This window comes from Nannospalax galili, unplaced genomic scaffold, assembly GCF_000622305.1.
Source record: "Nannospalax galili isolate Female #2095 unplaced genomic scaffold, S.galili_v1.0 scaffold630, whole genome shotgun sequence".
In the NCBI taxonomy this organism is placed as follows: Eukaryota; Metazoa; Chordata; class Mammalia; order Rodentia; family Spalacidae; genus Nannospalax; species Nannospalax galili.
The window spans coordinates 200,922-216,847 of NW_008328084.1; the positions used below are offsets into that span (position 1 = coordinate 200,922).

The window sequence follows — 15,926 nt, forward strand, 5'->3', positions numbered from 1 at the left end:
ATCAGTACCAAGAGATCCACAACCTGGGCCAGTTTATTACAGTTATGAAGTTTAGGCCGCTCAAATGGCAAACTTCACATCCTTACATCCTGGAAGACAGGTCTCTTTATTTCCTTTTCTTTTTTGTCTTTTTGAAGCAGGGTCTCCCTGTAGCCCCAGCTGTTCTGGAACTCACTATGTAGATCAGGCTGGCCTTGAACTCACAGAGATCTGCCTGCCTCTGCCTCCCAAGTGCTGGAACTACAGGCATGCATGATACCTGGCTGCTCTTTATTTCCTTTTAACATTTTTTTTTCATAACTATGCTGACATCTTGGAACAGTTAACAAGACAGTTGGCATGAACCAGGCCTAGAATGCCAACCAGCTATCAGCTGTTCTCCCAGCAGTGTGATATTTGCCTGGGTACTTGCAGCTGCCTACAGCTGTAGTCCTTTTAACCTTTTAAAGGTTAGAAAAAGACAATGATAATGCTTATTTTGTGCACTTACTGAAAGATGCCATGCTTTCTAGAGTCAATACTTATGAAGGGTTTAGAAAAATGGCAGGTAAGGGCTGGGGTGCAGCAGCAACTCCTGCAGGTCCTTTGGTTTGATCCCCATCATTGCTTAAAAACAAGTAAGGGAAATGGAAGATTTTTAAGCACCAATGATGCCATCTTTGTGCCAGTGCTCCAGTCCCCAGTGTCCCGTGCTCCAGTCCCCAGTGCCTTAGCTCTACTTGTGGTTTCTTCGTGTTTTCTCAGCCTCCATTGGAGGAATTTAAGCTAAACCAAAAAGATTCAGCCAGCAGGTTAACCCCCGTCTGTAAGGGGCTGTACTGCCCATGTTCTCTGCTTTATGTTACCCTATGTGTATGGATATCATTCCTGCTGAGGTGTCTTGTGGAATGCATTATCACATACAGCCTATGGGATGCAGACATGTTTTTGTTCTTTTTCTTCTAGAAGGTGCTGTATCATGCTTCCTTATTTCTATATTTTGTAGTTTTCTAAATGACATGCTTAGTGCATAAGAATGTTTGTGTCTTTCTTAGGCTTATTATTGAAGTCAAGGCCTCATTGCTAAGCAAGTGCTCAAATACTGAGCCATACTCCCAGCCCATGAGCAAGAACTTGAAGAATTTTCAACACGTGAAGAGAAGTATAAACAATTTGACAGTCATATGATTGTGTATTATTCTTCTAGGATGGAAGATTTGATAAACACTGAGGATATCTGAACAAACGTTAAGTGTGACTGAAAGGCGTCTCTTTATGGTTATTTAAGAGGAGCATACTTGAAAAATAAAAGCCAGATTCACATGCCAGATATCGCTTACTGTTACAGTCTTACTTTGTATTTGTTGAGCTCTTGGGCTGACTGCATTCCTTTGTAAAACTGAAAAATGACTAAATTAGACAGAACCATTTTCTAGAGGTTTTAGAAGTAATCCAGCTGTGCCTTATCTGCCACGTTGTGTGGGTGTGAATCTTGTCTTAACTCGAGAGGCAGTTGACTTCACTGATGCCTTTTTAAAAAAATAATTTATTTATTATTTTTATTTTGTGTGTACGCATGTATTGCCTGTGTGTAGGCAAGTGCACCCATGTAGTGCAAAGAATGCCCATGGAGGGCAGAAGAGGCTGTCTGATCCCCTGGAACTGGAATTATGGACTATTGTTAGCTGCCATGTGGGGTGCTGGGATTTGAACCTGGGTCTTCTGCAAGAACAGTCAGTGTTCTTATCTGCTGAGCCATCTTTCCAGTCCCCCCATACCTTTTTGAGTGTCATGCTGTAAGCCCTCAAAACCACAGGTGTTTTGCCGACAGTCGACTGCCAGTCACGTTGCTTCCTGGTACTGTCTTCCAGGTGTGGGAGATTTTGCGTTAGCGATGTGAGTTTCCTCCCAGACCCCTGTGCTCTTCTAGAACAGCAGAAGAAGTGCTGTCTAAATGAGAAAGAAAAGCTGGTTTACACACCTCTCTCTGGAGTTGGGGGTGTGCTCTATGACAAAAATGCTGTCTATGTCGACCTTGAGGGCAGCCATGGTTTTCAAGCAATGGTAAGTAGGAATCTTTTTCTGAATTCTCCTTGTTCTTTACAAAGCTTTTCTTGTCAAGTAGTATATTCACTTCGCACTTAGTGAAGCTTTTTTCTCTTAGTCCAAATTTATGATAAAAGTATAGATTATAAAGAATGCTTCATTGTACCAAGCAGAAAATAAGCATGCTATCCTTCACAACCATTCAGGTGTACAGTCTCCACAGTGGGCACCATTGCCAGTATGATGCCTATGTGCCTTATCTTTGTAGAAAACCAGAGCATTCTGGTGTTAAATGGATGTTAGATGTGGGGAGTTGGGGGAGGATTTTTCATATTTTTCATTTAAGGTTTAAAAAAATTCTTTGACAGATTGGACATGGTGGCACACACCTTTAATCCCAGCACTTCAGAGGAAGAGGCAAGATCCAAGGCCCACCTGGTCAACATAGCAAGTTCCAGACCAGCGAGAGCTATGTAGTAAGACCTTTTCTCAAAAAAAAAAAAGAAAAAGAAAAAAGCATTCTGACAATTTCCAACATGTATATAATGAATTTTGATCATTAGCCCCATTCCCTCTCCCCTCCTGTCCTCTCACCCCCTGGACTCCTTCAAGCAAGTCTCCTACTTTCATGGCTTGCTTTAAACTTTATTCTTTGACAGTTTTTGTGCATGTGTGTAATATGTTTTAGTTGTTTAAATATTTTTCTATTTTATGTGTATGAGTGTATTGCTTGCATGTGTGTATGTGTAAGTGCACCCATGTCATGCAGTACCCACAGAGGTCAGAAGATGGTATTAGATTCCATGGAACTGGAGGTACAGATGGTTGTTAGCCACCATGTGGGTCCTGGGAATTGAACCCAGGTCCTCTACAAGAGCACTCAGTGCTCTTAACCACTGAGCCATCTCTCCAGCCCAAGCTTACTGTTTTTTTTAATGACCCACTGAGTTTCATTAAGGTTGTTTGCATGAGCATAGGCTTGAGGTTATTTACTGGAGCCTGAGCAAATTTCCAGTGGCTACAACACTGAAGAAAAGTGATTCCTCCATCCTCAGTAGGCTTTATCAGTGCTCCTCCAGGAGTGGTGGTCCTCCTGACCTACTCTCATCCATGTGAGAATATTGTGTGGCTAACCACAGCTTCTCCGCATTCATGAGAACCCTGCATGTCCAGAAGACAGTGTTTCCAGCATTACTCCCCATCCTCCAGCTCGTACATTCTTTCCTCCCCTTGTTCCATGGTGTTCCCTGAGCCTTGAGGGTAAGGGGGACTTCAAAGTTTTGTTAGGTTTTTTTGTTTAATGATTGTGTGTGTGTGTGTGTGTGTGTGTGTGTGTGTGTGTTTGAGACAGGGTCTCCTTGTAGCCACAGCTGTCCTGGAACTTACTCTGTAGACCAGGCTGGCCTCAAACTCACAACGATCCACCTGCCTCTGCCTCCCAAGTGCTGGGATTAAAGGCGTGCGCCACCACACCAGGCCTGATTTTTTTTGTTATCTTATCTGTATCAGTGTTTTGCCTGCATGTGTGTAAGTGCACCGATGATGGGCAGTGCCTTCAGAGATCAGAAGAGGGTGTTGGATCCCCTGGAACTGGAGTTACAGATGGTTGTTAGCCACAATGTGGGTGCTGGGAATTGAACCCAGGTCTTCTGTAAGAGCAGCCAGTGCTCTTAACCACTGAGAAATCTTGCCAGCCTTGATTTCTGTTAGTTTTTAAAGTGTTATTTTATTGGGTTAAAATATTTCTTGGTAGAGCACTGAGACCTTGGTTTTCCTGGCTAGGTATTTAAGTTACCAGATTGAGGGTCTCCATGAACTTGAGAGGAGTTTTTTGTTAGGGATCATTTTATTATTTTTAATTATGTATATGTGTGTGTCTATGTATGGGTTTGTGCACATGTGTGTGGGTGTCCAAAGTGGCCAGAGTTCTCCCTGGACCTGGAGTTAGAAGTGGTTGTGAGCTGCCTGATACGGGTGCTGGGAACTGAACCCGGTGTACACGCTCTTAACCACTGAGCCATCCATCTCTCCAGTCCATGTTTAGGGTAATTTTGTGAAATGGTGAAACCAGTACATCTCCCCAAAATCCTTGTGCTTTCCTTACTTGCCCTTTGGTGGCCTTGACAGGAGGAAAAAGACCCACCCACAAACTGGTCCAGAGCCTCATCTCCACTCATGCCAGCATCGATGCCAAGATGCTTCAAGCAGAGTGACACTCTTTTCTGATTCCAAACCTTTGGGGTCAGAGCATATAGATAATCAGGGGTAAGTCTACCTCTCTTCTTATTTTTTTGTTTAAATTTTTTTATATTTCTTTATTGTGTGTTGGAGGGAATGTACGTGCCACAGCATGTATGTGGATGTCAGAGGACAGCTTATGGGAGTCAGTTCTCCTTTTACCATGTGGGCCCCAGGAATTGAACTCAGGTCATCAGGCTGGCAGCAAGCACTGAGCCACCTGACTGGCTCTTTTCTAATTTTAAAAAGGTACAATGAAAATTATATCACCTATCTGTCATTCTGTCATCATAACACTCTTTATTTTGGTAGATTCAACTCTGGTTTTTCGTTTTGCTGTGTATATTCATGTATCTCTTGGTGTTTTTTTTCACTTAAATAACATCACGTGGTAGTATTTTCTCAAAGAAAAAGATAAGATTTGTTTCCAACAGACGTATTCAGAATATTCTCCAATGCTACTAAATTTTTGCCATGGGTTTCTTGAGTTCTCTACGAGACCTCGGGCCACTTGGCTATCTTTTGGTGGCCAAAATTGTAGGGCAGTCTAGATGCCTATTCATGTCTGTCCAAAGCCACATCGCTTGTCTCTCAGTTTCTTTTAGATTGCCTTAGCTCCATGGGCATCAGTGGTCCAGTAACGGATATCTTCTTTTTCAGTCTAGATTGGAATCTTGGGTGCTTGTATACTTTTGTACTTAGTGGGTACTTGGTAAGCCTTGATTTTTGTTCTGTTGATTCATGCCTCATGATCATTCTGAAAATAATAGAGATGATGGAGAATAGAACTTGTTATAATGTATCATGGAAAGGTCGTGATGAAAACTCCATTACCATATTAGGTAGTTGTTCTTTTTCTCTTTTTTGTATACTATTTTAATCAATCTGTGTACATAGAAGCATACAGCTTAATACAATTAAACTCTTTCCTCCACCCCCCCCCCATCTGCTGAGGACTGAGGAGCCCAAGGCCTTACACTAAATTGCTAGGCAAGTGGTCTGTCTACCTCTGAGCTAAATCTCAAATACCTAAACTTTATTTAAATACTCTGAGCATTTACCTTTTCTGTATATTCTTTATATAGTCATTTTGTCATTACTGATGTATTGGCTTATGAATTCTCTTATGGCACACCTTTTAGTTTTTTGTAATTGATAGTTTCATAATTTTATATGCAGCACTACATTGAGTAGCTTTGTGTAGCTTTCAGTTTAACCCATGGGTTTAGCATCTTAGTGATTCTATACTGGTTAATGGCTTTAGTGACTTCAAAATGGCAACATTCTCAATCTGTCATTTCTTTCACATTTGTTAGCAGACATTCTTTTCCTGTGTGGTGCTGAGGATCAAATCAGGTAGGGCCTTGCACATGACTAGCCAAACAGTCTAGCACTGATCTATCTCTGGCCCTTTTTATTTGAGACAGGGGCTTGGTATTTACTTTTGTCTGGCATTGAACTTGCTGTGTTGCCCAGTCTTCCGTTGAACTCTTGATCCTCCTACGCTGGAAAGTGCTGGGATAAGCACCAGCCCTCCTGGCGCCAGGTGGCATTCTTTCTATCTTTTTCATTTTGACTTTATAAATATGGAGAGGCTTTAGGCAAAGATGTATGCTTAATTTTAGGAAGTTACAGGTTTACAGGAGCAGAACATTTGTTTTTCAGCCCTCCCGGCACCAGGTGGCATTCTTTCTATCTGTCTTTTTCATTTGACTTTATAAATATGGAGAGGCCTTAGGCAAAGACATATGCTTAATTTTAGGAAGTTACAGGTTTACAGGAGCAGAACATTTGTTTTTTCCTTTGCCAGCATCAGATTGTTCTCAGTGGTCTTTAACTTGAGTGGCCTTTTGAGGGATTCCCAGGTAGGCTTGCGTGGAGACTTGGGTTGCAATTCCTTTGCCAACATCAGATTGCTCTCAGTGGTCTTTAACTTGAGTGGCCTTTTGAGGGATTCCCAGGTAGGCTCGCGTGGAGACTTGGGTTGCAGTCTTGCTCAGTGAGCATCTAAGCTTGTTCTTTTTAGGAACAGCTAAAAGGTTGACATTGGCTTTAGTTGCTGAGAGCAGAGTGCTTACCTGACCTCTTCAGACACAGTGCTGGGACTTCAAGCTCTGTGGGACTGAGCTCTCACTGTTGGCTGGTGGAGCACAAGGCATGGTATCTCCTCTGAGCGAAACTGGAGTCCCCACTCCTCTCTTTGCCGAGCTGCCTCTTTAGTTCTTTGAGTTGTTGCGCTCTTTAAAGCATTTCTTTCTTCTCACCACATGTTCACAAGTGGATTCCATTTTCTTAAAACCAGCCTCATGAAGCCTCTGAAAGTTAGAGTCATGGCTGGCTGCCACTCTCTTATTTTCTCGTTTAGAAAACCCATCTATGTACAGAAATCTTTTTTTCTGAAGGCTTCTTTGACACTTCATTGTTGTTTATTTCACTTTTTCTTGTGGAAACTGCGTTCTTGTCATTATGTGGCTGAAATGGAACTTTGTGGTAGTTCTTAGGTCTTTGTTTTCCTGCTCTTCCTGATTTCAGAATGCAGTGGGATCACTTGTTCTTGTCTTGGAATGATCCTGCTGGAAGTCAGGCTTCCTAGGGACTGTCTTGCACCTATACTTTCTCAGTTTGGTGACAGACCAGCTGGTGACAGACCTCTCTCCTTGTTCCTCACTGTTAATTTGTATTTTGGTCTTATCACAGAAGAATTCAGTTTTGATTTTCATCCTGATTCTTATTTTATTTCTTCTGGATTCAGGTGGGTTTTCAAAGCTTACACCTTGTCTGTCTTCAGATTAGCCAGAGGCCCAGACTTGCCTAAGTTATACAGGGACTTTAAAGGGTCCAGACCCTATGTAGAAGGCACATCATTGAATTCTGCAATCCTAGCAACACCCAAATGGCCAGCTGACATTCTTTAAAAACCACGTTTCACTGCCTACTTTATTGTTGTATCATTGCTGACTACTAATGGACTTGTGTTTTACTCTTTTTTTGGAGGGGCAGGGAGAGTTTTGAGAAGGTTCTCTCTGTACCCCTAACTGGCCTGGAACTCACTATGCAGACCAGGCTGGCCTGAAACTCAAAGAGTTTCTCTGCCTACAGAGATCTGGGTTTAAATGTATTCACCACCACACGCACCTGTTTTATTCTTTGTGTTACTCTCATTTTTTTCTTGATGCCTACATTTTCCCAGATGTGTCCATTAGAGTGCTCAGTCTTTTCACCTTTACACACATGCCTTTAGGCATATGGATGTCACTTTCTGACACATTAGGATAATCTAGGCTTACATTTTATAAAAAAGAGTCTTTTCTCTCTGTAAGTGCTTTACAAGTGATAGGGCATGAATTTGCTTATTAACTATTCAGTGTTTGTCAGATCATTTTTCTTTGCTGGGTCATTTTAAAGAATGTGATGGTGTTTTATAGTGGTCCTAGTGATTGGACTAAGAGTCTTGCACATGCTAGGCAGGCTCTATGACTCAACTATATTCCCAATCCTTTCTTTTTAATTCAGGTACAGGGTTTCACTAAGTTGCCCAGGTAGTCTTGAACTCACTGTGTAGCCTAGGCAGGCCTAGAACTTTTTAGATCCTCTGTCCCTGCATCCCATTTCTTTGCCTTATTGATTGGATTGCCATTTCTAGATTAACCTAATCACTGTACAAATTGAATCAGTTTGCATTTTTTTGGATACAGGCTGTGGATGCCAAAAGAAAAAAGGAAGTGGATGTGAAAACTGGCCGAGTGTGTCAGAAAGCCGTTTTTGGAGATAAGGAAGATATGTCTGGAGATCAAGAAAATGATGATGATGAAGACATGTCTGAAGACGACAGGATGGAAAGTGGCTCTAGTGATGAGTAGACGGAAGAGGAAGATGCTAACATCTCCAGGTCTAAGCCTATCAAAAGGCAGAAGCTTGAGGAGCAGAAAGAAGACAGTGAGGTGGATGTGCCAGCATTTGCGGATAGCGATGATGATCTGGAGAGGAGCTCGGGGGACGACGGGGAGGCAGAGGAAGCTGACCGGAAGCAGTGAGGATGAGGATGAGGACGAGGACGAAGATGAAGATGAAGACTCCCCTGCAGGAGGGAGGGACGTTTTGGAATCAAAATCTCCTGGAGGAGATGGTGAAGCAAGACTGTCACCAGCTCATGATTGGAGTGCTAACCAGGAAGTAGAGAAGTCTTCTCCAGGGAGAAAAGCCGCCCTCACCACCTCTGATTCTGGCCATTGCACAGCTGAGCAGGCATTTCCATCTGAAGACAAATCCGAGGAAAGCTCACTCAGCTCAGAGGACGAAGACTCAGAAAGCAGAGAGGCTGTTAGGACGAAGCTTGCCAAGCCTCAGGGGGACAGTGGGCAGAAACGAGAGTCAGAGAACTTCGTTGATGAGACCAGTGGCATTGAAGTGGATCACAAGGAAGAAAGCTGCCCCACAGAAACGTCTAGTAAATATGCCACGGAAAGGCTAGGCATGCTTAAATCAAAGTAGCTGGTTATATACATTTGACATGTGAAGTGTTGCTACGGGGATGTTTGGGGATTTGCTAACTACTTAAATGTGATATGATGGGGCCTTAGGATGGATGAGCTTCAGGGCTTGTGGCAGGGAGGACAGGTGAGCAGGTGTGACTGGCGTTGTCTTCCAGGTGCCCTCAAGTGGAAGGACGACCTCTCCAGGAAGGCAGCAGAGGACTTTCTCAGGTAGCAGCAGGCCATGCCAAACCTGTGAAAGCTGATTTATGGGAGAAGTAAAGACCTCTGCTTCAGAACTAGAAGTGTTTAGGTTCGTGGATCGCTTTCTGAAAAGGAAATGAGTGGCTAGAGATTGGGCTTGTGCTGCCAGATTTTGTATTTGTAGAATTTTTTTAAACAGATTTAAAGTGTTTTAAAAATTTGATGGTGTGTGTGTATGTGCATAATGGGAGTGGGGAGGACATTGCCAAGGTGTGGAGGTTGGAGAAGAACTTTATGGAGTCAGTTTTCTCCTTCTACCTTTACATGGATTTTAGGGATCAAACTCAGGTCATCAGGCTTGCGTGGCAAACACCTTCACCTGCTGAGCCATCTTACTAGCCTTGGCAGATGGTTTTAATCATGTCATGAGGTCCATAAGTAGACTGGTGGGTTGCCATAGAAGTTTTAATGAGAATACTGTCCATTATGTCATTTTATAATCCCTATTTAAAAGTCCTTCATGAGACTTTTTTTTGTACAGTTTAATGCTAGCGGTACATTGCCATAGAAATTTTAATGAGAATACTGTCCATTATGTCATTTTATAATCCCTATTTAAAAGTCCTTCATGAGACTTTTTTTTGTACAGTTTAATGCTAGGAAAATAGTTCCACCTGTGAAAGTTTTTTGTGTATTTTTTATTTCTTTTTTTATGTTTTGTTTTTTCCTTTTCTGAGACTGCAGGCCCTGTAGTGTACTGTGTTCTCCTTCCTGACCTTGTTCACTGTTTTTAGTTTATTAAGCCTGTTTCTATGTTCATTTTGAAATAGAAGGCAGAAATAAAGTGACGAGCTTTGTGCCGTGCTTCCCAGTTGCTTCATGGTAAAATTGGAGGGTGGCATGAACTGATTTTCTTTTAGATTTTTTGCTCAAGGACATTGGGCAATCAAATACTCTTCAGAAAATCCTCTATAATCATTTAAAGTTCTGCCTTTCAATGTCTTCCCTTCCCTAGCCTCCAATATTCTCACTCTTCAGTGGTCTCTGCTGCTGCTCTACCAGAGGATAAGTCCTCCAGATAATCATGTAGTGGCTTTTTGGCTTGGGGCCTCTTGGTCCACCACCAGGAGCAGGGACCCACAGCTCCTTGAATCCTGAGATGTATGGTCCAACCATTTGAGGGCTGGGAGGCTTGGGGTTGAGGTTTTTATTCTCACCTTTCTCTTCGGTGACTCTTCAGTAACTGAGGATAATGAAGAAGAAGATGGAGATGCCCCTGAAGAGCTTGGATGACCGTTCCGTGTCAGCCAGCCTGGTAGAGAGTGTAAGCACAAGGCGGACTCTTTGGACGGCTCCAGGTTTCTTGTGGAAGCACCACATGATTGGGATTTAGAGGAGGTAACGTGATGCTGAGTGGTGTATTTACTAATGAAAGAATTGGGGCTAGAGGCACAGCTCAATGGCAGGGTACTTACCTAGTATATGGAGACCCTAAAGTCAGTCCCCCAATTCCCTCCCCTCATACAGATGCAATGACAGAATTGAAGAATTGTTCTGGAAGAACCTTGTCTGACTTCAGTATTGCCTGCTTGTCACTGGCTTCATTTTTCTAATTTGTCTCTGGCTTTATTTTTCTAAGAAGTCATTTCTCCAGATGTATTTAGTGTATTTATTATACACTTAGCAGCAGCGTGCTCTGTGTGTACTTGTGTCATGGAGAAAAGGAAGATGTTCTGCTGTTAGTGTGAATGACACCATTGCTCTTAAAGCATTGCACACCAGTTTTTAATGCATCTGAAACACTTGTGTCTTACAACTAGCATATAGAGTGTCTTGATTGGCACAAATAATTTCTGCTCCTTGACACAGCTGTTCCTCCCCTGGCTCACCCGGCTCTAATCAAACCGGAATTAATTCAACTCTCAACCTTGCCAATGTGGAATCCCACATTAGACTCCCCCTTCCCATACTTTTCTTTGGGAATTTTTTATCTTCCCAAGACTGATATTTTGTCATTCAGTTTAGCTTAATGTTACTCTTCAGATTACTTATAACTCATTGTGTTAGCACTTAATGTTTATGAACTTTTGCTTACACATCTTTTAGTGAAAACTGAATACAGATAAAGGAAATCACAAATAATTTTATGATTAAACATGAATTTTTAGGAAGTGGATATTCCTGTGGCCCCGACTTCCCAGAAGTGCTGCGTGCGATACCGCTGTAACAGGCCCTTTCTGTAATTGGCCCTTTCTTCTGTGGGTGGAACTGCATCTAGACTTGTGATCTAGGCTTGTCTTCACAAGTTTGCATCACTAACCTGCACAGTTTAGCTGTATGTGGTTTACTTTCCCATCCCCTTCTCGTTCTTCTTCCCTTCCCCCTTCCCTTTCCCTCCCTCTTCCTTTCTCCCTCCCTCCTTGCTTTGTTGAAAGAACCAAGAATTTGATGTGTAGAGTTTCTCATATTGGGGGCTTATTTTGAAGGGTGCATTGTGTCCTTGTGTGCAGTTTGCCAAGTTTTTTCTGCTGCATTTCATTTAAATACAGTTTCTGTGGCGATGGGAATAGTCTGTGTCTGGGCTGTTCAATGTCGCTGGCTGTGGCTTTTGAGCACTTCTAATGTGGTTACCAAGATTGAAGAAGTAATTTTATCTTAATTATTCTTAATTAGGCTAAAATTAAATAAACACATAAATGGCTGTAATTACTCCATGGACAAAACATACAGATTCTAAGATATTGGTGGGTTAAGTTTGATTTTAAGGTCTTTTTGAGGCAGGGTCTCCCTGTAGCCCCAGCTGTCCTGGAACTCACTATGTACACCAGTCTGGCCTCCAAATCTCAAATATCTGCCTGCCTCTGCCTCCTGAGAACTGGGATTAAAGGCTTATGCCACCATACTGGCAAGTTTGATTTTTTTGAGACAGTCTCTCTGTAGCTATAGCTAGCCTGGAACTTACTATGGAGTCCAGGCTAGTCATGTTAATGTCACAGAGATCTGCTGTCTCTGCCTCCCGTGTGCTGGGCTTAAAGGCATGTATCACCATGCTTCACTAAGTTTGATTTTTTAATGTAATATTTTTTTGATAATTTCATACATGTATATAATGTATTTTGATCATAACCACCCTGTACTCTCCCTAACAGGTCCCCCAAATTCATGGCCTTTTTTAAATTTTTAAGAATTTTTTCCATTCCTTCTTTCTAGGTGGTGGAACTTTTTGGATCTTTTTAGGATAGCCCCAGCTGGCCTGGAACTCACAAAAATCTGCTTGCCTCTGCCTCCTGGGTTCTGGGACTAAAGGTGTTTCCCACCACACCCAGCTAGAACCTTTCTTTAGGAAGCACATGAAGTCTGACTCTTTACTTGGTGTTAGCAGTTTGTGTTCTGTGGCATAGGACCATTAATTTCTTAAGGCTATAGAATGTAGAGTCAAGTATTTATCATTATTAACTGGAATAATTATATAAAGAGAAACTTATTATCAACTAATGTTGGGTTATGGAGGATAAAGTCTTGATTTTTAAAAAATAATTTTTTTTGTTTGTTTTGGTATTTTTGAGACAGGGTCTCTCTATAGCCCCAGCTGGCCTGGAACTCACTATGTAGACCAGGCTGGCCTCGAACTCACAGAGATATGCCTGCCTCTCAAGTGCCAAGATTAAAAAAGCATGTGTGACCACACTCAGCAAAATACTTTCGAAAAATGATTTTCCAAGGTGATTGTGTTAAAAAGTCATGGATTTAAATATTGTCAGTGTGTCTCATTCTATGCACCTGTTACCCTTACAAACTCATGCTTGTTCCTCTAAGGTCCATGGGAGGGGCTCACATGGCTCCTAGGTTCTTTGGACATGAACATAGTCATTCTTCAAGGAGTCTTTGCTCTCTGATATGGGGTATCCATTATCATCTTGTATGCTTTTGACACCAGATTTGGGCTCAGCCATAAAACATGCTGATTTCTTTTAGAAAATGGTATTTGAGTATCAATCTTAGTGTCAGAGTACTTATTTGATGTTACTTGGTTGTTGTTTCTAGGTCTTCCCAGTTGCTAGGGCTAGGATTCATGCAGAGATGTTCCTTCATGTTCAGAACTTTATACATTGTAGCTACAGCTGTAACTACTTTCCCACTAGAGAATTATTCCCTGGTTGAATCTGAAGGTAGTCACATGACTGCTCTTCTCCCTTATCTCATTGTCACCTACAGAACAGTGTCAGTAGTAGTACACGTTACTGACTATTGATAAGATTCATGAAAACAGTTTTTTCCCTTATGTAGTCCACCTCTCTTTTCCAAAAGTAGCTGTGCAGTTTACATTCCCACCAGCATTATTTGTGGGTTCTAGTTTATTTACATCTTCACCAACAGTTATTTATATGTCTTTTTTACTACAGCCACTCTAGGGGAAATGATGCCACCTTGTGGTAGTAGTGATTTGCATTTCCCTGATAGCTAATGATGTTGAGAATCGATGCAGGTGATTACTATTTGTATGTATGCTTTTAAGAATTATCTATTCATACTGCCTCCTGTTTTTAAAAAATATTTATTCTCTTTTTAATTATATGATGTATCTGTTCCCACAGAGGCCAGAGGTATTGGATCCCCTGGAGCTGAAGTTATAGGTAGTTGTGAGAATCAAATTCAGGTCCCTCTGGAAGAGCAGTTTGTGCTCTTAACTGCTGGGCCATTTCTCCATCTTCTCTTTGCCTAAGAGTTTTTATGTATTCTGGGTACATACCCCTTCAGATACATGATTTGTAAATGTTTTCCTGCCATTCTTTAGGAATTAAGTTTTTATGCAAACATGGTACATTTGGATTAACATGTAACAAGACCAACTTTGTAAAATTCTCTCCTAATGACATTGTCTTGGAACAGTGATACACTTTTGAAAATTAGTTGAGTGGATTAGTAAAAACGTGGTTACTTGCAAGGTCAATGGGCTAATAGTACTCTATAGATCCACAGCTTAATGTTGTGGCAGGTTGTGTGTCTGTAGTTACATTGTCAGTGTCAAAAATGATCTCACAGTCTTACATGGAATGAAAATATCCATACAACTATGTATTTACTGACTAAAATTTTGAGACTAACTCTGTTTAACCAAAACTGGCCTGGGTCTTACTATGTAGTCTTGGATGACCTTAAATATCTGCCTCAAGATTGAAGGCTTGTGCCACCCACTTAAGGATCCCTGAGAAGTTTTTAAGGCAAGTGGTTACCTGCTATCATTTCTCCAGAACAGTCATTTGACTGGCATGGTAGTGCATGCCTTTAATCCCAGCACTTGGGAGGCAGAGGTGGACAGATCTCTGAGTTTGGGCCCAGCCTGTTCTACATAGCAAGTTCTAGGTCAGCTGGGGCTACAGGTAGACCATGTCTCAAAAAGACACCCCCCCCAAAAAAAAACCAAAACTAATTGTTTCGCACAAGTTAAGTGCTGATTTTTCTGTGGCAGGTTGTAAATAGTATCAGAGATTGCTTTGTGACTGGGAAGTGGGAAGAAGATAAAGATGCAGCCAAGATCCTAGCAGAAGATGGTAAGTAGGGACTACAGATTTCCTTTGTCTGCATGTGTCTGAACATACTTGTGGCGGCAAGAGGACAGCTGGGATGTCATTTCTCAGGTGGTGTTCCTCAGGTACTGCCCACCCTTTGTTTTGAGGCAGGCTTTTTCATTGGCTTTGAACTTGCCAGATACACTAGGCACTAGGGTAACTGGTCAGCAGCCCCTGTCACCTTCCTCCTATTGCTGCCTTCCGCATGCAGGGCTGCAGGCACACACCAGCCCCTGCCTTTTATTTACATGGATTCCAAGGAGAGAGTTTGGGTCTTTGAGCTCATAAGGGCAGCACTTTACTGACCGCCATTTCCCAGCCCAGCCTGTTTTATTTCTTAACTTGTAGTCAGGTTGAAAATTGAAAGTTAGACAGCTGTGAATATTTTGGGAAATTGACAGTTATGGTAATATCCTGGTTTTAAATGACCTTGTTTTCTCTCCTTAGCTAACCTAGCCACTATTTAGGGACCTTAGAGAAGAGTGAGAAACTTTCTGAAATTTTTTTAAAAATAGATGTGTGTGTGTGTGCGCATGCACACATGAAAGAGAGAATTGTACTTAATACGATTATTCTAATAAGAAGTAATAGCCAGGAAATTTAGAATTAAGAAGTATCTGTGCTAAAAGTACATATCCTAATAGAATTCCACCACCCATGAAAGACGTGTTAGCATTTTCACACATTTCTTCCTATTCATTTAAAATTGTGTATGTGTAAATTTTACCTTTAAGAATTTTATCATTTCAAATTTTTATGTTTACTATCCAGATACCATCCCCAAATTCATGTCACAGTTTTGGTGACACTTAAATAATTTTGTGCTTTGTTCATATTGCAAAGAACCTACTTTGGCAGAATTATCATGTTATTGTAAGAAAACGAAAGTAGAAAGATAGACAACGTCCTCCTACAACTATGACATTGTTTGGACCTGCATTTGTGATTAATAATAAGGTTTGGTTTCCCCCAAAAGGAAAATATAGCATGCAATCTCTAGATGCCCTGCTGCCTTTTACAGGAGTTTATAATTTTAATCCTGAACAGGGAACTGTTGAGACTAAAGTTTGGTATAAGGAAAAACTACTTGGCTTAGGGAAACTCCCTCTTGGATAGAAAGATTTGCTAAGTCAGCAAAAAGCTGGTGGTGCATGACCTCTGAACAAAAATTGCCTATTCTTTTACCAAGGCTAAAAGCGATTCAGAAAGCCCTTAAAGATAAATGGCAACAAAATAATAAAGGATATTGAAATGAAGAAAATAATCATATGACTCAAAGAATACAAACAGATCATGAAGAAATAGCAAAAGGGAAAGGAGAAAGATAAATTGGAAAATTGGTTAGACAACAAATAAAAAGAGCTGGTTATTCCTGTTCCCATGAGAAAAATAATTTTCTCAAATGTACACGCCACCC

General features: G+C 41.4%; 1 pseudogene; it reads left to right on the top strand.

Annotated features, from left to right (window-relative positions):
* The window catches only part of LOC103743916, a 27,997-nt pseudogene extending 13,506 nt beyond the window's left edge, over nucleotides 1-14,491 (top strand).
* The last annotated feature ends 1,435 nt before the right edge of the window (nucleotides 14,492-15,926 follow it).